Consider the following 25,931-nt stretch of genomic DNA (forward strand, 5'->3'; position numbering starts at 1 on the left):
GGATTTGTAGAATCCTTTTTAAAGTTTCTAGGATGTCGTTGTTAAAACAGTGATTTTAGAAAATTAGAAAGATTCTGCAGAGATTGGCACTGTGCCTGGCACTATTCAACATTTTCATCAACGATCTGGAAAGATTTCTAGCAGAATTTATAGATGAATCAATAGCTGGCAGAACAGTGAACTAAATGTGTACCTTGTTATAAGCAATCCTGATCTAGTAGGTGGGACCTATTTTTTTTTTTTTCCAAGAAAGAGAAAAGAAATATTTAGAGTTTTCTTCATAGATTCTTCGCAATATTATTTTTAAGCACTTTGAAAAATATTGAGGTCCATGATGAAGAAGGCACTGAGCAATGGTTTTTGGTTGAAACGCTGTGGCCTTTCATGGTGACATGAAATATTTAGAAATATTTAGAAATACGGTATATTTCTAAATGGGCGATGCAGTGAGTGGGAGCAGGGAAGAGAGTGTGGTTAGGAAACTGGTTTCAGATCACTTTTGCTTGGCTTTTGCCTTTTGAAAAACAGAAGTAGTTCAAAATAGAGCCACAGAGATGATTTAGAGTCATGAAATTGCTTTAAAAAGAGAGAACTGCAGAGCTTAATCTAGTCAGTTGATCAAACAGGAGACTGAGATGGGATTTATCGCACTGTACGGGTGTTTTCACAGACAAAGATTACTGTGTTCTAAAGCTGTTCTTATTCTACCAGAGAGAAGCAGAAAACACTAAAATACAAAGGCAAACAAAACTTGTTGTCCAATTTCATACCTAAATGTAACTGTGAAGATAGTAATGAGCGGAGCAAACTACTAAACTCAGCATTTGATTACCTACCTCCTGACAGTCTTAGTACACAAGTGAATGTTTTTCTGGAACATATGCTTACCTTATAAAGTCTCTGTGTGTGTATGCATACTTACATACATTTATGTATGTATGTATATATACATAAAATATATAGAATGCATATAAGCAATAAGTGTTGAATTGGATGAAATTTAATTTCCTTTCATATTGGAGGTGATGAGGTGATGCAGTAATACCTCATGTATTTGTTGTCTAGCAGCACTAATAAATTATTTTAATCAGCCGAATGAGTAGACTTTCTTTCATCAGACATTTCAAAGAATAGAAGACAATGTTTTTCTGTAAAGCTATCATTGGCATAATATAGACATATTCTAGGCCTGTAACGGGATGGGATCAGAAAAGCGAAGGCACAGATAGAATTGAGCTTGGGAAGGGATGCAAAAAGTAATGAGGGGATTCTACAGGTACATTGGTCAGAAAAGAAAGGCAAAGGAGAGCGTAACTCCTATGATGGATGAGAAGGGAGAACTGGTAACAACAGACATACAGAAGGCTGAGATACTCAACAACTTCTTTGCCTCAGTCTTCACTGCCAGTCAGTCTTCCTGTGGCTCTCATTTCCCTGAGCCTGTAGATGAGGGCTCGGGGAGCAAAGTCACTGTAAGCTAGAGCAGGTTTGAGACCACCTGATGAAAATGAACAGGTAAAAGTCTATGGGGCCTGATGACATGCATCCCATGGAACTGGCTGACGGAGTTGCCAAGACTCTCTCCATCATATTTGAAAAGTCTTGGCTTTCAGGTGAAGTCTCTGGTGACTGGAAAAAGTAAACATCGCTCCCATTTTTAAAAAGGGTAGAAATGAGGACCCAGGGAACTACAGACTGGTGAATTTCACCTCTGTGCCTGGAAAGATTAGGGAACAGATCCTCCTGGAAGCAATGTCAAGGCAGATGAAGGACAAGGAGGTGAGACAGCCAGCATGGATTCATCAAGGGCAAAGCATGCCCTTCTGGTGACCTTCTGTGATGACTGCATCAGTTGACAAGGGAAAAACAACTGATGTCATCTACCTGGACATCTGTAAGGCCTTTGACACAGTAACACATGACATCCTGGTCTCCAAATTGGAGAGAGATGGACTTGATGGGTGGACCATTCAGTGGATAAGGAACTGTCTTGAAGGTCACACCCAGAGAGTGGTAATCCATGTCTCTATGTCTAGGTGGAAGCTAGTATCCTTCAAGGGTTTTTCTTGGGACCAATACTGTTTCAGTTACGTAGACAGTGGAATTAAGTGCACCCTCAGCAAGTTTGCAAACGACACCAAGCTGAGCGGTGCAGTTGATATAGCAGAAGGAAAGGATGCCACCCAAAGGGACCTGGACAAGTTTGAGATGTGGGCCCATGTGAACCTAATAAGGTTCAAAAAGTCAAAGTGTAATATGCTGCACCTGGTCCAGGGCAATCCTAGACATTAGCACAGAGTTGCTGTAGAACTCATTGAGAGCAGCCCTGCTGAAAAGGAATTAGAGTTTTGAGGGACGAAAAGCTTGACGTGAGCCACCAGTACATAATGCATCCTGGGCTGCATCAACAGAGGAGTGGCCAGCAGGCCAAGGGAGGTGATTGTCCCCCCTCTACTCTACCTTTCTGAGGCCTCACTTAGAGTATTGCATCCAAGTCTGGAGCCACCAGCACAAGAAGGCTGTAGATCTGTTAGAGCGGGTCAAGAGGAGGTCTATGGAGTTGATCAGAGGGCTGGAGCATGTATCCCATGAATAAAGGCTAAGAAGGCAAGGGATGTTCATCCTGAAGAAGAGAAGGCTCTGAGGTGACCTCACTGCAGCTTTTGAATACTTAAAGGCGGCTTATAAAAAAGATGGAGAAAACTTTTTGATTGGGTAGACAATGACAGGACATGGGAGAATGGTTTTAAACTAAAAGAGGGGAGATTTAGATTAGAGGTAAGGTGGTGAGGCAGTGGAACAGGCTGCCCAGAGAAGTTGTGGATGCCTCATCCCAAAGGTGTTCAGAACCAGGCTGGATGAGGCCCTGGGCAACCTGATCTAGTGAGAGGTGTCTCTGCCCATGGCAGGGGAGGTGAAACTAGATGATCTTTAAGGTCCCTCCAAGCCAAGCTGTTCTATCATTCTCTGATTCTATTATTCTATGAATAAAAGTAACATTATTCTGGATTACTTATCACACCTCTGTTCAGAGATACAATCTAATGAGGACGTGATGTTTTCTGCCCCGTGCTCTCCAAGTATACGTTCATCAGATAAAGCATAGATTTAAAAAAGGATTTAAAAATAGATCTAAAAGTTCGATTGCTCCTTGACTGTCTTCCCATAACAGTTTCCACAATACTTCTGTGTTTTGTTGTTGTTGTTGCCTTCTTTCTTTTTCTTTTTCTTTTTTTTTCTTCTTCTTTTTCTTTTTCTTTTTCTTTTTCTTTTTCTTTTTCTTTTTCTTTTTCTTTTTCTTTTTCTTTTTCTTTTTCTTTTTCTTTTTCTTTTTCTTTTTCTTTTTTTCTTTTTCTTTTTCTTTTTTTCTTTTTCTTTCTTTTCCTTTTCCTTTTCCTTTTTTTTTCTTTTCTTTACTTCATCACATTCACTGGTGAGGGTGTGAGTACTATTATATGTGATACATGTCTACTCAATTGATAATTTGCTTTTTTCACTAGTTTGAGACCTCCACAACAGAAAGACGTATGTCCTCCCTCCTAGCTGTCTAGGATAATGTGGCAGTCACTGATGTTTTCAATACCAACATTAAAATATGGTGAATGTAGGTTATAGTTCTGGACTAATAATTCAAATAAAGATTAATTTCTATTGCAAAAAAAATGTAAGACATTAAATGTTAATTTCAAGGGCAAAGCTAAATTGAAGTCCCTAAGAAAATACTTTAAATTAGATGAATTACCTGTAAAACAAACATCATAGATAAAGAGTGAATTTACTTAATATAAAAAAGTTAATAAAATAGGAATGTGAAAAGAAGATGAACAGCAATGTTAAGATAAATAGTCCGCTCACTGAAATAAAGCATGAATGTTCATCTATGATATAGAAGCTTATTGAAAATTTACAAGACAAAATGCAGTCCAGTATATTAAAAAAAGGGCCACTGGGACTGGAATGTTGTGAGGTGTTAGTAGGCTTATCATAACAATCACAAATCTACTCTGAAATGTTAAAAGAGCAAAAATAAGGGTCTAATTCCTGTGGGCTGGTGAAAAGAAGTGGGTACTGGCTTTTTTTTTTTTTTTTTTGTACATTATCTTTTCACATGTTGCAACGCAGAAAATTATAGAGCAGGTGGAAAGGTCAGGAGTGTGTAGAGACTACTGCATATTTCACTTCCCTGCTCCTTAGTTAGAGGTTAATACAATATTTTGTTGCATTGATTCAGCAGGAGTTTTGTATTTCTCTACTCCAGGAGAAATTTAACTCACAAACTGCATCTTACTTATTTATTTGTTTGTTTGTTTGTTTTTGTGCTGCTTTTTTTGCTTCTGTGATATTCCTGAGTTACTCAAATAATAAAATGAATATTGACCCCTACGGAAATCATTAGTTTGTTAGACTATGTTTAGAGACATATGGAATTTCTCCAATTAGAAAAACAACAACAACAACAAAATAAAAATTCCCTATTCTTAGCTTCATTTCCTGGGTGAAAATGGCTTAATATTCTGCTGTGAGGTATATGCTTGCATGTTTGTTCATCCATTTCCTTATTCCCCACTAATACCATTTAAGCTTGTTGGTCCAATTTAAACCAAATTAAAAATGAGAACAATTAAAAAATAAATAAATAACAAAGGTAACTAGATAAAGGACAGTGGGCCTATTATTACCCCACTGAGGAGGAACTTGCAGAATTTGCTCAGCTTTTATAAGCTGTCAGAGAATCAGTACAAGGGAGACTTAACTAAAAATGTGTAATTGTAGAGGAACCTATTCCTGAATCTCACATTGTATTAAATATAATGGAATTAAGCTGAGAGACTTAAATCATACCAATGGAAAGAAACAAGGTTTCCTTAATTCTGCTACTCATGGAACAATTTTTTTTGTGTGATTTAAACATGATCTCCACAAATGTGAATAGTTTAAATTGCTTTCAAAATAAATCCCAGTTTTTTGTCTCCCATTTTGTAACCGTTGCTTTTGGAAAAGTTATGGTATTTCTCTCTAATCATTCTATTTTTTTTTTTTTTCTTTCCCCCCACCAAATTGCTTTCTAAATCCATCGTTTCACGGTAGCCTTCAGGTACCAAACTAGAAAGAGCTGAGAATATAACTTGATAGTGACTAAGAAAAAACTTCTCTAGGGTTGAAAGAGAAACTGTATTTTTTTTGGATATGCTGCTATCTATTTTCTTTTTACTGATATTAACTTTTGACTCAAGACTCAATTTAAAAAATTAATCGCATATATAATACTGAAGCAACTTTGTGCAACAAAAATTATAATGAAAAAATAAATAATATACTGCATATTTGTGTTCCCAGTTAGCATTAATAAAGTATTATGTGTGTAATTTTTACAACTAAAAGCAGTACTGTGGTTGTCACATATTACTGTACACACAGTTTGATTGTCGCAGAGTAGACATCTGCCAGGAACATTTCAGTTTAGCATGATGAATATACCCTAACCCTGTCAAAAATCACATAACAATGCTGAAGTATTGCTTTGAATGTGGGTTGAAAAACAGGAATAAGTGTATTGAGGAGAGGTTTCAAATTCTCTCAGAATCCAGTCATTACTGGATCTACGGCCAGGCATGTAGGAATGCTGCTACTCCATAGGGGATTCCAGGGAAGTTAACATTACTTAGTTAATCAGGGTAGTGAAAGGGAAGACACTGTTGACTGTAGGTGCCCTGGGTAGGCTCTCAGCCCCACAGTGAGGATGCTAATGCACTAAGGACATGCAATTTACACAACAGCATAAAGACTTTTTGAAGCACGATTGTTGAAGCTTTCTGTTAAAGCTAAAATGGCAAACGCACGTTTTGTTTGTTTGTCATGTCTTCTGTGGTAATGGCATTTCAAAGGCTTACTTTTTTTTTTTTACTAATTAAATACAGAACACTGTAACCAGTGCTGCTTGGGTTAATATGCTTGTTGAATCCTTTTGTTGGGACCCAATTCTGAACTCAGATAAACAATAGAGAAGACAATCAGGGAAAACACACACTGTCTGGAGGCTTAATGGTAATTCTCTAGGATCCTGACATTTCAAGAAATAGTGTATCAAGAAAGTAAGTACTGCTTCTGCATCTTTGATAAAAGATTCTTCAGTGTGGTGTGGCTTAAATTAAATGTAAGCTATCTCACTTTTTTCTCAGGTTAAATCTTCTTATATTTTCAAGAGGCCAAAGGTATTCCAGCACATTTCAAATAGAAGATAAGATCCGATCCTGGGATGTAACTCATACACCACATTTGTATATTATATAAAACTGTTATTTATGAAAGGGAATTATAAATATCCAACAGCATCTGCTAGGTCCATTGTCTGCCTATATGCATGAATATTTCCATAGCCTTCAGGTAAACCTTGGAATCAAAGGTAGGATATGTATGTAGTCTTCTTTAAATATGTAGTCTTCTTTAAAGGACTTTTGAACTGTAAACAACCAAACTGCTTGCTCGCATGTAGATACACTTACTGTAAATGATTATTTCGTGATATCAACACATTAACCAGTAAAGATGCATTGTTTGTTCTATTATATTTTTCTATGGTTAAGTGACTTAAAAAAATGTAAAAGTCTGACAGTAGAGTGGCTGTGCTCTATAGCTTTGGAACTTCTACCTTTATTGATTTGTGTCAAAAAGCTTGAACCACTGAAACCACTATTGAACAGATAAATCTCCCTCTGTCTCTTCCTTTTCCTTCTCAGAAACATACCTCAGAGTGCTGGGACAGATGGTGTCAAGCAACCCCAACCTCCCAAACTTCCCCAACGCCCCAAAGCCAAAAGCTCCACAAAACCTTCTAAGAGGTGACAGCCTGCAAAACTGGAAAACACGTTCCAAAACAGGCAAAGGGAGAAATCTTTTGTTCCTTCAGAGAACTTTGGTGAGAGAGCTGGGAAAGTCCCTGTGTTGTGAACTTTCCTTTCAACATCTACATTTGCTGAATTTATCTCTGTAAAATATATTGTTATAGTACACACACATTGATTCCTATAGGTGTATCTTATAACTCTGAATAAATATTCTTGCTTGGAGTGTTTATGGTTCACATCGTTCTCTGCCATGTTCTTGTGAATAGCCGAACATACTGAATGACTGACAAGACATCCTATTCTGCTACAGCTGAATTAGGGCTGATACACATGTTACACACAGTGCTGTCTGACAAATTGAATCAGCTACTTTAAGTGATTTTGCCTGTTTCAGAGTACTGGGAAACTCAAAGGGCATCAAGTCAAATTACACATTGATCGCAGTTTGCCCTGTAGCTTTTGCACACAGGAGGAATCACATACTACACTTAGAAGATTAGTGGAAGAGACTGCATCAGGGGAATATCACATGTAAGGATGTAGAAGTTGGACTTCTCTGGATGATAGTAACATCACAAACCTAACCATCCAGGAAAGAGCAAAATTTACATTGATGTGAGCTTCCCAAATGATGCAGTTAAGACATAGAATTTGTCACCCCTCTTGTAGACCTTGTAATTCCAATTTAACCAGAGCACAATTCCTGTTTGGTCTTAGGTTATTTTTCCTTCTTCAAAACTATAAAATGGCAGAATATTGCAAATTAAAGTGATGTCTACATTTTTTTTTTTTAATATAGAAATAAATGGCATTTAAAAGGCAATACAAGTTGGAATGTATGATTTGCAATGATGTGCCAACCACCAGCACAAAGGTTTGTCTTTATTTCATTTGCAGTGCCTGCACTAGCTGAGGACTGCTTTTCCTTTGTACACTGATGAGTAAATTCTACCACAAAATCACAGAATCATAGGATCACCTAGGTTGGAAGAGACCTCTAACATCATCAGGTCCAACCATCAACCTAGCACTGCCAATTTTACCCCAAAACCATGTTCATAATCACCACATCTACAAATCCATTATATACCTCCAGGAATGATGACTCAAATACTTCCCTGGACAGCCTGTTCCAATGCTTCACAGCCTTGTCAGTGAAGAAACTTTTCTTAATATCCAATCTAAACTTTATCTGGCACAACTTGAATGTGTTATCACTTGCTGCTTGGGAGAAGAGACTGATCCCTCCACACACCACAACCTCCTTTCATGTAATTGTAAAGTATGATAAGGTCTCCCCTTTAGCACCCTTTTCTCTAGGCTAAATAACACCTTGGTTAGGAGGCTGGGTGAGAACTTCTGCCAGTACCCTTGGGTAGATCCCACCTATGCCCATAGGCTTGTGCATGTCTAAGTGGTGTAGCAAGTCACTATTTTCTCATGGATTATGAGGGCTTCATTCTGCCCCCTGTCCCTATCTTCCAGCTCAGGATGATGTATACCCAGAGAACATTTAGTCTTACTGCTAAAGAGTGAGACAAAGAAGACTTTGTCTTCAGCCTTTTCCTCATACTTCATCACTGTTTTTCCCAACATCAAATAATGGATTGAGATCCTTTTTACACCTTTTGTTGCTTTTTTTTTGTTGTTGTTTTGGTTTTGGTTTTGGTTTTGGTTTGGTCTTTAATAGTGATAGCCAGATAAAGCTCCACCTAGGCTTTACTCCTTCTAATTTTCTACCTGCACAGCCACACAACATCTTTGTAGTCCTCCTGAGTGGCCCACCCCTTCTTTCAAACTTTTCAACTTTCTTTTTCTTCCTGAGTTCTAGCCAAAGCTAAACCAGGCTGATCTTCTACACCAGCTTCATTTTTGGCACAGAGGGACAAACTAATCTTGTACCTTTAAGATTTCCTTCTTGAAGAGTGTCCAGCCTTCCTGGCATCCTTTGCCCTTCAGGACTGCCTCCCAAGGGACTCTGTCAATCAGGCTCCTAAACAGGCCAAAGCCTGCCCTCTGGAAGACCAAGGTGGCAATTCTGATAACCCCACTCTTTTTCCAATAGTCAAAAACTATTATTTCATGATTGCTACGTTCAAGACAGCCTCCAACCTTCACTTCACCCACAAGTTCTTCTCTGTTCATGAGCAAAAGATCCAGCAGTGTGCTGTCCCTAGTTGGCTCACTCACCAGCTGTGTCAGGAAGTTATTTCCACACAGTCCTGGAACCTCCTAGACTGTTTCCTCGCTACTGTATTGTATTGCCAGTAGACATCTGGTAAGTTGAAGACCCCCATGAGAACAAAGGCTAGCAATTGTGAGACTTCTCCCAGCTGCTTACAGAATATTTCATCTGCCTCTTCATTCTGTCCGGAAAGTCTATAATGGAAACCCACCATGACACCTGCCTCACTGGCCTTCCCTCTAATTCTTACCCATAAACACTCAACCCTATCATCATCATCATTAAGCTCAGGACAGTCCAAACACTCCCTAACATACAGGGCTAGCCCACCACCTCTCCTTCCTAGCCTATCCCTCTGAAGAGTTTATTGCCATCCATTGCAGTATTCCAGCTGTGTGAGTCATCATGTGTGAGTGTTTCTGTGATGGCAGCTATATCACAGTTTTCCTGCTGCACAATGGCATCTAGCTCCTCCAGCTGCATGCATTTCCCATGCTGCATGCATTGGTGTAGATTCACTTCAGTCATTCTAGTGATCACAACCTTCTGGGGGAGATCCTTTTGTATCTTTATGCACCAACTTGTGGTATGCTACTCAGAGGAGTGTCATCTTGAAGTATTACTAAAAGTATTAGTATCTTGAAGTATTACTAAAAATACTAAAATTATTACTACTGCACTTGGGCGCACGACCCCAAGAAGAGCTACAGGCTGGGAGATGAGTGGTTGGAAAGCTGCCTGGCAGAGAAGGACTTGGGAGTGATGGTTGATAGTCACCTGAATATGAGCCAGTAGTATGCTCGGGTGGCCAAGAAGGCCATGAGCATCCTTGTATAAGAAGCAGTGTGGCCAGCAGGGCTAGGGAAGTGATTGTCCCCCTGTACTAGGCTCTGGTGAGGCTGCACCTCGAGTACTGTGTTCAGTTTTGGGCCCCTCGCTACAAGGACATCGAGGTGCTCGAGCGAGTCCAGAGAAGGGTGACGAAGCTGGTGAGGGGTCTGGAGAACAAGTCTTACGAGGAGCGGCTGAGGGAGCTGGGGTTGTTCAGCCTGGAGAAGAGGAGGCTCAGGGGCGACCTTATTGCTCTCTACAGGTACCTTAAAGGAGGCTGTAGCGAGGCGGAGGTTGGTCTGTTCTCCCACGTGCCTGGTGACAGGACGAGGGGGAATGGGCTAAAGTTGTGCCAGGGGACGTTTAGGTTGGATATTAGGAAGATCTTCTTTACTGAGAGGGATGTTAGGCATTGGAACGGGCTGCCCAGGGAAGTGGTGGAGTCACCATCCCTGGAGGTCTTTAAAAGATGTTTAGATGTTGAACTTAGTGATATGGTTTAGTGGAGGACTTGTTAGTGTTAGGTCAGAGGTTGGACTCGATGATCTTGAGATCTCTTCCAACCTAGACAATTATGTGATTCTGTGATTCTGTAAAATCATTTCAATAAAACTTAATATATTGGATCTCAGATTACTGATATATATATATGTATATATATATATTTCCGTAATAGTGACTTATTAGCTTGTAGTTTTCTCAAGTCCATTTTGCATTTTTTTTCCTCCAGATTTTGTGATTTCAAAAATGACCATGACGGTATTTGAATTTTCTGGGAGTTTTTTCGATACGATGTTGTGAACAGAGTTTTTTCTAGTTCTGCTTCTGGGCTTCCTCTGATCTTTAGAACACACAGTGCAGTGTTCTCTTCCCTAGGCACTTCACTTATGATTTTCTTAACTTGTTCTTCTGTTACTAGCAGGTTGTGGAGCTCTGCTAAGGAATCATTCACAGTACCAGCTGAACAGCAGAAAAAACATTTCCAGGGATTCTAGAAAAATGAAGAATGATGACATTTATCTTTTTAAACATCAAAATGAGGAAAAATGAAAATCCCACAGTAATTCAAAAATCCTTTCCCCTTTTCCTGCAAAACTCAACAAATAAATACAAATCTTACCCAGTAGAGTTGCAACATTCTTCTGTAGGAACTACTTTGCTTAGAACTGTATTAAAATCAGAATGAGTAAACAAAATGACTGTTAGGCCAAAGCCAATCATTAATCTAAAGACATAAATTTTAAAAACATGAAATCTTTTCTTTCCTACCCCTCCCTCCATGCAGCAGCAAGCTACCATCCTTCATACAAAGCAAACACACGCCGGAATTAATTGCTGTTCTCCCTGGAATAAAATATTATTATTATTATTATTATTATTATTATTATTATTTTAATATCATTTTTATCTCTAATTTTCAGTTATTAGAAATATATGAATTGCTGAAATTGATCCTCTTTAATTTGCTTGGGGTTTTGCTCCTGCCAATAATCACAAATGTGAATTCTGGAGCTCCTGTGGTCCAGGTGCTTGGCCTCCTCATGTGGCTTACAGCATGCATCCAGCTGGCACTAGGAGAAAGCCTTCTATATCTTATCTTCTCCCATTTCAGCTTCCTTGATACCTGTGCTTATAAATACTTGCTTTTTATGTTTCTTTGATTTCTTGTTGTAACTATTTTGGGCTTGAGCAAGACAAGAAAGACATATACAAAAATATTATCAAAGAATATTTCATATTTAACCAATGTGCTTCCTGAAGTATTTGAATCTTGTCTGTGGACACAACAGACCACTCTCAGAAGCTTATGTCTGTCTTTCTGCAGGTCTGTCTACATGAGCTTGATCATCAAGTGATTATTGACTTGCTTTTCTGCTTAATAGAGTTAAAAAAAACTCCAAAAGAGTTTGTTACTAACAATGAAATCAGTAGATCTTAAAACCTGAAACCTTGTTTTGCCATTTACATTGTACAGTGTTGTGCTTACTTATCTATCAGACTGTCTTAACTGTGTAAGACCAAGTTGGCTGATACTTCTAGAAGCATTTTAACCTCCTACTGCTTTGGTAAGAGGTATCCAACCTGAGAATCTATCAAAACTTGGGAAATTGCCCCAGTTCTCCTTTGATTTTACTGGTGATTTTAACAGGAAGATCGTGCTATTTTGAAAACACAAAAATTACAAGACTTGTGAGGCAGCCATATATGCTTTTCACCATCATTCACAAACTCATTTTGCCCACAGAAGGTTTAACATTGCTGTTGCATTTTTTTTTTTTTCAGTGTAACTTGGCTGTGCCTCTTTTTTATTTGTCCTTGTTTATTTATTTATTTATTTTTCTTTCCCCTTTCTCACACTGTGAAGTGTTCTGGCCTGTTTCTTTATGGCTGTTCATGACTGTCTGTTGTCCATTTGTACAGAGCCTCTACCTTTATTCTTTTCATCACCGCATGGCTGGCCAGTCAGTCCCTCCAGCAGGAGTTAACTGGAACTCGGGTACTTTTCCAGTTGAAGGACAAAACTGTTCTTCCTGAAACCTGTATTTCAACAATAAGCAAGAGAAGTTTTGTAGTCAACATTAAATAAAAACACATGGTTTCCTGCAGCTGGAGTCTTAATCTTGCAGTAGGCTTCCCGCAGTTAGTGCTGCAAGTGTCAGCTTTTAAAAGCGGTGGTACTGCAGCTGTTGGTTTTGCAACTGTGAAACTCTCTTTTCAGTTAAACTGGAGATAATGGCTGCTCATCACAAAGGTACCAAAAGAGAAATAACTTTTTTAGTTTCTTACTTTTGGAAGATCTGCTGGGAAATCAGTGGAACCCACTCCTGTTGTTCTATAGGAGAATGCAGTTTCTGTAGTGAAGGCAGAAAAACACCCTAGGCTTTATTTAGCAGCATACTTCTCCATTTAATTAGACCTTATGTCCCCCTCTCCTTTGATAATTCCTTTCTGGAATTAGCTGAGTTATCTAATAGTGGAGTTAAATAGTTTGCAAAAATTGTGTTAGTCTTGTTGTTTTAAAAGCTGCATGTTTTCGTGTTCACTTCCTATGTTGCTCTTGTGTAAGGTGCCATAATCTTAAATCCTCATCTGAAAATGCTATGAGCCTGTCACTTTTTTTTTCTTTTTTTTTTTCTTTTTTTTTTTTCCTTGACTTGCATTTCAAAGAGATCTGCTTCTTTTTATCATCCTGTCTACCTTCCCATTACAATTTTACATTATGATATTGAAGCAGTCTTTGATCGTTTTGTAGTTTGCGTAGGTCCTTGTGTAATATGTTCACTTGCTTGTCTCGTAGCATGTTCACTTGCTTGTCTAGAACACTGCATGTCAGTGAGACAACCTGCACAAGCCTAATCTCATCTGCCTTGTTTTTTTGAATAGTTGGCATATTTTGTCTGATGTGCTATATAAATTGTCTGAGTGTTTGGCGGAGCCCGTTTTGATAATTAATATATTATTCACCAGGGATTTTCATAAATGCATTTCCTCTAACTTTCTGTTCTTTCTTTATCTGAATAATGAGAATTGCATATGCACAGGGTACTGTCACTACATCTTCCTAGTTGCTTCCAAGCCCCTTCACTGACATGATTTTATCACATTGGTAGATAATTTGGTGTTTGTTATGCTAATGATAGTTAACACATGATAGTAAAAATGATTTTGCTGTTGTCAACAATATTCTGTCTTGCATTAAGTTACAGCATTTTTTTTTACTTATATTAGAGATCTTTTGAAACAGAAAGTGTGCTGGTTATTTTGGCAGAGGTAAGTTACACTTAATTTATGAGTTTCACTGAAATGGAAAAAGCGAAAGAGAGTGTCATGCTCACAAGTGTGAGCATGAGTGACGAGTCTGTTTCTGCCTGTTTATGGGTGACTACTAAGGATCCTCTCCTCGTTGTACGTATTAAACTGAATTTGGGGGTTTGAAGAGTGGTAAAGTTTATTCCTGATCATGTAGAATGACAATTTGGGACTTGATTTTTATCAGGAATGCATATTACTTTTTATCAGGAATGCAATTTACTTTAGTAAATTTACATAGATTTGCATGAGTATTCATAAGGAACTTATAGGTAGTATAATCCTGTGGAAAAGTTTTTATATCACTTTTACGTATATGTACATGTATATGTATTTATTTTTATTTTTTGTCTTATGGTATTGAATTACAAAAGAAAGGACAGGATTTCTAGTGACCATTGTAATACTTGGGACTACTAATGGGAAACAGGGAACAGCCAATGAAGTTCCTGTAGGGAGAGGAAGGGGAAGGAAAAGGATCTGAACTTTCATTTTGGCTGCATGCTACATTGCCTGAAAACCTCAGGGAAACTTCCAAGTGTTACGGTAGGTAGACTGCAATGTTCTGATCTAGTCTGAAGATAACCAAAGCACAGCTTAGGGTGGGGAGGCTTGAAACTGATTAAAAGTAATCACAGCCCTGTGGCCTGAGGCATGCAGAAAACAGAACCATTAATGCTATCTGGGAATCCATATAATACCCTACATAGCAATTGCCAGTAAATAGATAGAATAAATAAATTTCACTAGCTCTTCTTCAAACCAGGTAATTTCTTCTTTCTGCCAGTGTGGTGAATAAGAGCATTATCCCAAAGTATCTCGAGTGTCAGCCTTGATGCTAGTGGGGAAGTGAGTTCTCTGCCACACAGACTAAGCTTTCTATATTCAAGGGGTGCCTTTTTGTGCTTATTAATTTACAATCTAATTTATAGCCATCTTAATTTATAATTCAGTAGATGCTATACTGAGAAATACCAACATCTTGTTTTGTGCTCAGTATAGTAGAATATATAGAATAACAGTGGGAGGAAATTGCTGAAAAATAATTGCTTTGAGATATTTCAGTGATGGCTTATAAAGCACCTGCTAGGAATACCAAATATACAAATATTGTTTATTTCCATAAGAATATTTGCATTAATAAACACAATAGAGCTCTATTTTTGGTTTAATATAAAGGCTTGTGCAAAAAAAAAAAAAAAGTTATTCAGTTGTATCTCTTGAATTATCTTAATCATGTGGAGTCACTTTTAAAATTAAACAATTTATTACTTTCTAAAGAGCAGCTAGGAAACTATTTAATATATAAAATTGAAAGCAATGTAATTACAAACAGAGAGACAGAAGTAATACAGTTTAGAAACTGAGGCTCGAATATTTGAATATGTGCCTACATGAATGATTAACATTAGTCTGGTTTGGTACTTAATGAAAAGTTTTTGTCTTAGTATGTTTATTCCACCTGTTGGCAAATTAGTAAACCACCTCATGCAGTCTTCTTATGTGATTTTTCTTCCTTCTCATTTATATGACTTTGAGCTTACTTCAAATAAGTTTCTTATTTTCATGCATGCATAAAAATCACCAAGGTAGCTGAAAGCCTTTAGAATGAAATTTAAGAAATGTACTTATTAAAAAAAAAAAAAAGAAATACCATTTCTAGAATTTAAAAAGTACACGTATTTACATATGCATGTAAAATTATAAAGATCATTTAGTCATGATGAAAGATATTTCAAAGATATTTCAGCATCAAAAGGTGTACATATACCCTCTGCATAGGTCTGCAACTTCCTAGATTTTGTTCTTGGAGCAAAAAATCATTATGTTCTTGCTGGGTAATGACACAGTCATTTCTGCTGGGCCTAACTGAACTCTGAAGATGTTGTATATGAAAGCCGTTCATGTATTTGTGTTATAATTATAAAATTATAGAGAATGATATCTTTTTTACCATATGTGACCACTGTTTTTAAAAATAACAGTCATAGTTTTAGAAATCAGGGTTCACTCACACTTCTTAGCAGATATAATTCTGTACAAGTGTCATAAATTGTTATTCTTTTGCATTATTTAGGATAGCTCAGATAGGGTGCTTTGAACTAAAGGATTTTTTTTCTTACTTTATTAAAAATACTGAATTTTCCATATTTTTTCACTGTTGTACATTTTATAGTGCTTCCTTATTAATGCCTTTGTTTAAAAAATGGGGCAGAGAGACTCCTGATCTCAGCAAATATCTTAGTGAGTATACTTTTGCTCTGGGGCAAGCACAACTTAATATTCATAAATCTTGGAATGCAGAGGAGGAACGTGAAGGGAATCAATGTAGATTCTCAAGCATTAGGTATTGGGGCTAAATATCTGATGTGAACAACTTATCAGAGGATTGGCAACATTATTAAAGTATCATGTAAGAGCCAAGCTATTTCCAAGTTTCAAAAACCCATGGAAAGATCCCTGGTACTAGTTGACATTTCAATAAAATATGGCTAAGAAGAAACTATCTCATATAAAGTGATCTCAACAGACTAACATAAAATGAAACAATAAAGTAGAAGCCAGTGCAATAAAAAAAAAAAAAAGAAAAAAAAAAAAAGGTCTTTGTAGATGAAGCTTGAAATCTGAAAATCAATTAAATCTACTTTTTAAAATGACAAGTGAGTAGTTCATGTTATAAAAGACACAGCATATCATATGTTGCATGGAGTGCATGTGTGGTTTAAAAAATATTTACTTTTGATTAACGAAAGTCTCAGCAGGTGCCTGTTCCAGGCACTGCTTGCTTCACAGTCACATTAAGATTAGCAATTGTCCTAATTTATACCATGGATAAAAATTCAGTGGCAAGTATAATAATAATAATAATAATAATAATAATAATAATAATAATAATATATCAACAGTCTATAACAAATATAGACCCCCTTAAGTGAAGCTTCGAGTTGCACTAAAAATTACCCAAGAGAAAAACAGGCTTTGTTACATATTGAAGAATAAGAAATCTAAGATGTGGCAGATCAACAGCAAAAATAATTCCCTGTGTCAACAGCATCCCTCAGGAAAAAGCCTTCTGCTAGCAGTTCTTCTTTGATTCCAAGGGGAGTCTGTGTTCAGCATTGCAGGTAATATGGAGACAGCTTGGTATGGAGATGGTATGGAACAGCCTTGACACCAAAACCCTGTCTAGAGTTGTGCACTTGCTTGCATCCTCTGCTTCAGAGACACTGGGCTTTGGACTGGTGTAAGATTACACGTAAGTGATTTGGGTGACATGAGCTGTTTTTCAAAGCATGGTGTGTATCCCCTTCTACATTTGATTCATAGAAGAGATGCATTGCCTCCAAGTCATTTATGAGGCACCAGTCCTGCAAGCATATATACAGGCACAGAATCTTGCTTTCTTAGCACAGCTCATGCCTGGGAACTTCTACATTCAATGACCTATGACAAATGGGACTTTTTTTTTTTTTTTTTTTTTTTTTTCTTTCATTGGCATTTTAAAGAATTCTATTGAAGACAAACAACAAGAAACAGAAACCATCTTTCTCAGCTGTGCTGGTTTTGCAGGTCTAGCTGCAATAAAAAGCATTAAAAGGTTTTTTTTTTTCTTTTTTTCCTCCTTACCGAAGTCCGCAGATTCAGTTCAGAATGCTCAAAAGGGCTGGCTCTGTGGAATAAAACTGTGCTATTATTACTTGGACATGGTAACACTTCAGGGTAGGGAAAAAAAAAAAAAAAAGACTTTTATGAAGTTCTGGATGACTCTTTCACCAGTTACTGATGTTAGCTAGCATACAGTTGGTCAAATGCCTATGCTTTTGGTCATCACTAGTGACTATAATACCTGGCTTCAGTTTCTTTTCTTTATGTATTTATATTTTCTTTATAATGTTCGAATACATTGATGTTCAAACATATCTGTATATATATATATAGTATCAATATTTTGTGTATGCATATTTTTGTTTTTAAAATATTGTCTACTGGAATGATTACTGTAAAATTTGTGAAGGAAGCTATATTGAAAACTTCTCTAAACAATTTACTCGCATGGCAAAATTTTCTGCCGTGTCTATCAAGGTGCAACTCTCAACCCAGAGTGTGGGGTTGAAAAAAATCTTTATACCACCATTGTGCTCTATTGATTGTAAGAGAACACAGCAATTGAAAGCATGTTGTAGTATTGTAAGTTATCACTTCTCAGCTGAGCAGTGATCACATATGTGTAACTTCACACTACCCCAGATATAACTGAAAATGTAAAAAGAAAAAGTAAAGCTGTTTTCAGTCTATGATTTTTGAACATCACTAAAGTAAGTATAACCTCTCACACATGAGAGTGTGTACTGAGTCTGGCTGGGATGTTAACTTTCCCTGCAGCAGCCCATACAGTGCTGTGCTCTGCACTTGTAGCTAGAACAGCAGTGGTATCACACCAGTGTTGTGTCTGCTGCTGAGCGGTGTTGGCACAGCATCAGGACTCTCTCTAACCCTCGTAGGGGGTGGGCAAAAAGTGAGAAAGAACCAGGGCAGCTGACCTAAACCAACCAAAGAGATATTCCATACCATATGATGTCACACTCAGCAATAAAAGGTGGAAAAAGGAAGAAGAGGGGAGGGGTAGGCTCTCGTTGCAAAAACATCTGTCCTCCCAGACAGCATCTATGTGTGTTGAGGCCCTGCTTCAAGGACGTGGTTAAGCATTGCTCATTTGTGGGAAGTACAGAATAGTTTCTTTCCTCTGCACTTCCACACATCCTTTACTTGTTTTATTTTGTTTTCTTCCCCGCTCCCTTTTCCCCTTTCCCTGTTTCCCTTTAGTTAAATTATTTAATTATTAATAATCTTTCCTTAATAATTATTTTTCCTTTTAATTAAATTATCCTTATCTCAACCCATGAGGTGTTCTTTCCTTTGCTTCTTCCCCTCCTCTTCTAAGGAGGGGGAGTGAGAAAGCGATTGTTCAGCTGCCTAGCACGGTAAAACCGCCACAGAGTGTTCTGGAATAAAGAGTTTCTTTCTTTGTAAGACAAATTATGTGAAATTTCTAAACAGGTGTTTTGTATGAATACTTTGGGTAGAATCTCATAAAATTAGTGTCTGAGATTTCACAAATGTTAGGATTAGAATTATGTGGAGAAGAATTTAGAAAGAATGTACCAGGAACTAAAAGTCTTGATACATCAACTGCGAACAAATGAATTTATGCATGATAAAAGACTAGCAAACTTCAGTTCTTTAGTCAAAATGATGATGGATGATGAATATAGACTTCCTTTTTATTGGTGCAGATTTATTCAAACAATTGTTGCTTACTGAACATAGCAAACCTAACAGAATTAGTAGGTCAATAAACATTCTCAAAAATGTTAAATTTCCTTGAGAAAAAGGATATTTTTATTAGTCCTAATTTTAATGGCATTTGTTTAGAACTTTACTTTCATGTAGACTGTCACGGGTTCTAAATTCATACATTTTAATATTTTTAGCAACGTTTACTAACAAAATATCTTCTTAAAATGCATCTAGCTCAGCATTGCAACTACATTAGATAGCTTCTGGTGAAGATGTTAGAAATTCTATTGGCAGTTACATGAAACAGAGAACTGGGAGCACCATGCAGTTCAAATTCATTTTCAATAAGCAGACAGTCGGGCAATGGCAATTCAAACCATTAGACAGTTTCCCAGAACTGGCAAATAAAAATAATTCAACATTGCAAATTATGTAAATGATCGTTATTGGTCCTTTTTATAAACTTGAGCTATCTATCCCTGTGAGCATAATTTTGCAAGGTGGAAAGAGTGACTGCTTGTCTTACTGGCTATGAATGACCTGTGTAATTATATACAGATAATAATTAGCTAGCATTTTCAGTGTTTATATTTGTGTATATTAATAAGAAAATATTTTTTTTCTGATAATTAGGAAAAAATATCACTGTGTGGAAAGTTTTAAGTTTCTTACTGTTCCTTCCAAATTTTCTTGTTTACCTCCTTCATTAACAAGATTTAATATTCATATGGGCCACCAGACTAGCTAAAATGAAAGAATGATGAGTAACAAATAAAGTGAGATTTCCAGAATGTTTCTATGGATGTTTGATAAATTTGTTGCACATATTAGTATCATTTTTCTTTTATGTGTAAGAATATGTATTTTTTTTTCCAGAGGTTAACAATGAAAGCTAAAAAAAACAGAAAAAAAAAAAAAAAAAAAAAAAAAAAAAGTTCAACTTGTCAGATTGTAACCTCTTCTACATATTCTAAATAGCCAAAACTTGACCTTTTGGACCATCAAATTTATGAACAAGGATACTGATCTTACACTAGTTCAACCACTTTGTTATGTGTGCTTGTCTCTTATCCAGCATTGCTTTGTTTACAGTTAAAGAGATTTGAAGAGATCTGAGTTATATATGCTGTGCTGTGAAACATATCAAGACCTAAGAGATAAAAGATTGCTATGCCTCATATTTTCTGTACATGTTTTTCCAGATTATTTAAATTTAGGTCTGCTAGTATGGTCTGGTGGATGAGTTTCTGAAAAACAAAACAAAACATGAATCTTATTCCCCATAAATGGCATTTTTACCCTAAATCACCAGTGTGAATTTGTTATTTAGCAGACAGAAAAGTCTAGGAGATTTTCAGAACCAGAATAGACAAGTACCATAACAAGGAGAGATTTCCATCTGGAAATAAAAATTGGGGAGGGCAGGGGAAAGTGGGATCTGGGAGTGCTGGTTGACAACAGGCTCAACATGAGCCAGCAGCATGCCCTGGCAACCAAAATAGCAAATTGCATTTTAGAATGCATTAAACACAGCATAGCCAGCTGGTTGAAAGAGGTGTTTCTCCCACTCTACTTAGCATTAGTGAAGCCTCACCTTGAATATTGCATGCAGTTCTGGGCTCCTCAATATAAAAAGGATGTCATGGTCCTTGAAAGCATTCAGAGAACAATAAAGATGGTAAAATGGCTGGAATGCACACCCTTTGAGAAGGGGCTAAGGACACTTGGGTGGTCTAGTTTGGCAAAGAGAAGGCTGAAGGGTGACTTCTTACTCTCGTTACTTTCTACAACTTCTGGAGAAGGGGAAGTGGAGTGGGAGGTGCTGTTATCTTCTCCCTGGTAACAGGATGCACAGGAAGGAAACAAAGTTGTGACAGAAGAGGTTCAGACTAGATATAAGGAAAAAATTATTTCTCATGAGGGTGGTCAAACAGTGGAACAGGCTTCCTAGAGTGGTGGTTGATGACCCATGCCTGTTCAAGAGCTGTTTGGACCACGCCCTCAATAATATGCCTTAACTTTTGGTTAGCCCTGAAGAGGTCAAGCAGTTGGACTTGATGATCTTTGAAGGTCCCTTCCAGTTGAAAGGAACCTTCTATTCTATTCTATTCTATTCTATTCTGTTCTGTTCTGTTCTGTTCTGTTCTGTTCTGTTCTGTTCTATTCCATTCCATTCCATTCCATTCCATTCCATTCCATTTCCATTTCCATTTCCATTCCACTCTATTTAACAAAGACCTGTCAGTCAACTCTGGACTGCCACCTGCTGCTCACAGGAATGGGAACTGCCTGCCCGGCTTCTTCCTATCCTCCACCTTCTAAATTAATTGAAGTAAGCAGGAGAACTTGCCAATTTATTTAATTGCTCATAACTTTAGGACTGTATGATCCAAATTATTACATTTCTTAGCAATGTAATAGTGTAAAATGACAAATTTTGTTAAGATTAAATTGTATCTTTAAATTATTTAGAGGTCTTAACCATTCATTAAAAATCACCTTAATAAAACACATAGTTGTGTTTTTATAGAAGAAAATATGTATATTCTGACTGTGGCAACACTTTAGATGTTTAGCTAATTAACTGTTTCTGAACAATTCTCTTGATGAAATATGTGTGGGCATGATTTCAGTTGGCAGAAGTTGTCTCAAATAGTTTTCTGCAAAAAGGAAAATCTAATAGAATAAATCCTGTATACACTGAGGATGCTTCTCTTAGCCTGTCAAAATCCCATGGGTCAGATGGATAAATCAAATCTTATTCCTTTCACATACATTAGAGTTCATGTTCTTTAGCTTCTAGCACTCCATCAAGGCAGCTGGGCTTCTTCAATGGTCTGCAGAAGTTGAGAGGCACTTCCAGAGGGCAATGCATCCTACCCGAGACTGGTCTGTTAAGACAGAAAAAAAAATATGAAATAACTCTAGAAATGGCCATTTCTTCCCATTGACTATAGCCCTAGAAGCCAGATTAGATAAGTAAAGTTAATGAGAAGAATTTCACTTACACTTTCTTACTCTACTTTTTGACATAAAGAACATATTTCAGCTATGAGCCATGACTGGCTGATGCTGCACATTAATTTTCAGTGCATTTCCTTCCATGCTGTGAAATAATCATTTAATAAAGCTTTCAGGGGCAGTGTGAATCTGAGTAATATAGCTTTAATAGATCTGTTGCCAGGGAACTTAAATCAAGGCTTAGGCCCAATGCCAATATTAACGTAAAGACCCCCATAGGTGGCCTTGTCCCTTGTGTAGGTCTTAGACTATCTCAGCCAGTTTTGGCAGTATTTTTTCTTGGTGGGAATGTTGACAATAGTGCTCAGTGCAGACCTCTGCTGGAGGTAAATCAACATTCACAAAGATGATCAAAGGGATGGAACACCTCCCCTATAAAGACAGGCTGAGGGAGCTGGGGTTGTTCAGCCTGGAGAAAGCTCCAGGGAGACCTTAGAGAGGACTTCAAGTACCTCTAGGCAGGTGCTACAAGAAAGCAGGAGAGGGGCTCTTTATCAGGCAGCGTAGTGATAGGACAAGAAGTAATGGTTTTAAACTAAAAGAAGGTAGATTTAGATTAGATATAAGAAAAAAATATTTATTATGAGGGTGGTGAGGCATTGGAACAGGTTGCCCTGAGAAGTTGTGGATTCTCCATCCCTGGAAGTGTTCAAGGCCAGGTTGGATGGGGCTTTGAGCAATGTGGTCTAGTGGGAGGCATCCATGCCCATGGCAGGGGGTTTAGAACTAGATAATCTTTAAGGTTCCTTCCAACCCAAACCATTCTATGATTCCACTTTGTAAGAGATATAAAAAATGCCAACTGATATTATTTTCCATTGCTGAAACCTACCTTTTTTGATCTAGTTCCAAACCTTACAAGAAACTATGAAAATGTACCATATTAATGTAATGGATTACAATATATATTGTTTTTTTTTTTTTTTTTTTTTTTTTTTTTTTTTTAATATATATTATATTTTCAAGTACTGTCACCATTATAGTATGGTGTTTTTTTTTTTTTTTTTTATCTACTTATTCACGGAATCATAGAATCAAGGAATGGTTAAGGTTGGAAAGGTCCCCTGGATGTCATCTTGTCAACTGTCCTACTCAAGTAGGTTGCCCAGGACTTAGGCAGATAATGATAGGAGAAGGGAAAACAGTTTAAAACAAAAAGAGGGGAGATTTGGATTAGACGTTAGGAGGAAATTCTTCCAACCCAAGCCATTCTGTGATTCTATGTCCAGAAATTCACAGTAATATGTATAGAAATATAGCTCTTAACGGTTCAGGCTTGAAAGAACAGTTCGGTAACCATAAAATCTCCAGAATGAGAAATTATTCCACCCTCTCCTGACAAAACATGACAGGGTTGTGTCTTTGACCTTTAAGTAGATTAGTAGCTCTGCTGCTATTGTTGCTTAATAATTTTGAAAATACTGTACATTTATGTAGAAAGTTTTGATCTAGAAAATATCAAAGTGCTTTTGTAATACATGACTCTGGCAGAGCTTTTTAGCCCTTTCTACCAAGAAAGTAACAGGGGCTGATCTGATACCAAGAGGGCCTGGAGACAGGTCATTATCTCTTGGAATTTTGGAGAATATAATCTGAAAATAACTGTCACACCATATTTGGAATTGATGTATAGAGTGATTTTGTACTGTATGCTTACCTAGTGCTAAGACTTCTGTTGGAGAGGGCTTTTATTTCATTTCCCAATATAGAGACAAGAAAAACAGTTGAATCTTTGGAGTCCATGAGTACCAGCAGTCTCTATGTGATGAGATTTCATGTACTAGCTGCAGATAAGGTAGACAGAAGAATAGAAGAATTATCATATTCTTTCCAGCATTTCTGCAATGGAAAGCAGTAGCCAAAAGACCCACTACAAGTTCTTGATGAAATAGGTTCTCTCATATTGAGGCTTTGAATCAGTGACTGGTTCCACATCTACTTAAAACAGTATTTTTTATAGTAAGGTTGTAATCCTCTTTGAGGTCATTTGTTAATAAATAATGGTAATAAATAGTCATTGTATACCTTGTAAGAAAATGAATGAGAAGCTGGAGAGCAGCCCTGCAGAAAGGGTAAAAGTGTTTTGGTCAATGGCAAGATGACTATGAGTCAACAGTGTGCCCTGGCAGCCAGGAGGGCCCACTGTATCCTGGGGTGCATCAAGCACAACATTGCTAGTCTCCTGAGGGAGGGGATTGTCCCATTCTTTTCTGCGCTGATGCAGCCTCACCTTGAGTACTGTGTGCAGTTCTGGGCACCACAGACAAACGTGAAACCAGCAGAGTGTCCAAAGGAGGGCTACAAAGGTGGTGAAGGGTCATTAGGGGAAGAAGTATGAGGAGCAGCTGAAGTCACTTCATTTGTTCAACCCAGAGCAGAGGAGAATGAGAAGAGGCCTCATGGTGGCCTGCAGCTCCCTCACGAGGGGAGCGGAGGGGCAGGTGCTGAGCTCCGTTCTCCGGGGACAGTGACAGGACCTGAGGGAACGGCATGGAGCTGGGACAGGGGAGGGTCAGGCTGGGGGTTAGGGAAAGGTTCTGCACTCAGAGGGTGGTCAGGCACTAGAAAAGGCTCCTCAGGGCAGTGGTCATGGCATTGAGCCTGCTGGAGTTCAAGAAACTTTTGGACAGTGCTATCAGACACAGGGTCTGATTTTTGGGTGGTCCTGTGTGAAGCCAGGAGTTGGACTTCATAATCCTTGCAGGTTCTTTCCAACTCAGGATATTCTATGCTTTTAAGATTCTATGAAACAGTAAAAAATCCATGTACAATTTTAAATTAATTAAATTCTAATAGAATGAGTCTTCACTCTTTATTATGTAAGATGAAAGCTTGAAGAACTATTTGCCATTTTTTTTTTAGTAGTATATTTAAAAATATTTGGATAAAACATTTCCTGATCACGTCATATTATATACTGCATTATATATATGTATATATATATATGTATTATGATAACACTACATTTGAGCAGCATGTAAACAAATGAAAGATCAGCAATGTGCTTAGAATGCCCATCCTGAGAACAATGTATAACTAACATAATTAGTCTTTTATTGTTCTTGTAGGAAAACAGATTCAATAGCAGTTGTTGGATAAGTGTACTACCTGGAATCAATTTCCAACAGGATAAATTTAAGATTTGATTATGACATCTTGGAAAACTCTACAATTAAAGGTATACTTTAAAGCTGTCCCATGTTGACAGTCCATCAATAAGCAAATACTGTAAGGACACTTTAATCAATGACAAATAAATAAAAAAAAAATCCCCATGAATTTACTGGTCTTTCAAATCTTGGAAAAAAATGCTAATCTCAATCCTTGATTTCCCTTTTGGGCAGCTTCTGCAAGTGAGCTGGAAAGTGTCTTTTAAAACGGAATAGCTGAACTGAAACAAATTCCTCTTGCTTTTGTCTCCAAGTGAACTGCACTGTGAAAGGACATGAAATGCGAATGCACTGCCTAAGTAAAAGATAAGGTACAGACTGAGGGTCTCCATTGTACAGGAAATACTCAGAATGGTAAAAGGTTGTTGGTCAAGAAACAAGTAAAACAAAGCTTTAGTGTTTTTTAGAGATTCTCTGTAGATATCTAAATTTTTCATGTGAGTTGTCCTTGTAGCCTTGTTAAGAGCTGTTCTTAGAGCTGCAAAAAGAAATTGCTAGTTATTCAGGTGTATGAAATTATATGCAACAAAAGTATGTAAGAGAAGAGGGCAAAACACCCTTACATTCACCAGTTATGTTATTAATTAATGTGTCCTCATCTTAAAATTCATGTTTTAATTTATCTGGAGTAAAAATCTTACAACATTCGTGTTGATTTGTGTTCATTTATGGATCAGGCTTTCAAATAAATAAGCTTTAAATATACAAATTTGTTTGAAACATTGTATGCTTATAATTGTGCATGTCATTATTCCACACTGGGGCCTGGAT

The 25,931-nt window shown here is 37.3% G+C and overlaps 1 protein-coding gene and 1 long non-coding RNA gene across 27 annotated transcripts in view; both read left to right on the forward strand.

Annotated features, from left to right (window-relative positions):
* The window catches only part of MDFIC (MyoD family inhibitor domain containing), a 76,787-nt gene extending 63,065 nt beyond the window's left edge, over positions 1–13,722 (forward strand). For 15 of the 26 annotated variants that reach the window (XM_084518563.1, XM_084518575.1, XM_084518576.1 and 12 more), the window contains 2 exons: positions 5,919–6,092; positions 6,738–7,081. The gene's annotated coding sequence lies outside the window, so the exon portion shown is untranslated. Of the gene's footprint in view, positions 1–5,918; positions 6,093–6,179; positions 6,404–6,737; positions 7,082–10,780 lie in introns of those variants that run through there. The other 11 variants (XM_084518573.1, XM_084518581.1, XM_084518574.1 and 8 more) reach the window with 6 other exon arrangements.
* Positions 13,723–14,192: 470 nt separating this feature from the next.
* The window catches only part of LOC311436524, a 74,796-nt gene continuing 63,057 nt past the window's right edge, over positions 14,193–25,931 (forward strand). Inside the window, exons 1-2 of the long non-coding RNA XR_014692911.1 lie at positions 14,193–14,217; positions 16,724–16,927. This is a non-coding gene — a long non-coding RNA (uncharacterized lncRNA). The remainder of the gene's footprint in view (positions 14,218–16,723; positions 16,928–25,931) is intronic.

This window comes from Aythya ferina, assembly GCF_964211825.1.
Source record: "Aythya ferina genome assembly, chromosome: 1".
In the NCBI taxonomy this organism is placed as follows: domain Eukaryota; kingdom Metazoa; phylum Chordata; class Aves; order Anseriformes; family Anatidae; genus Aythya; species Aythya ferina.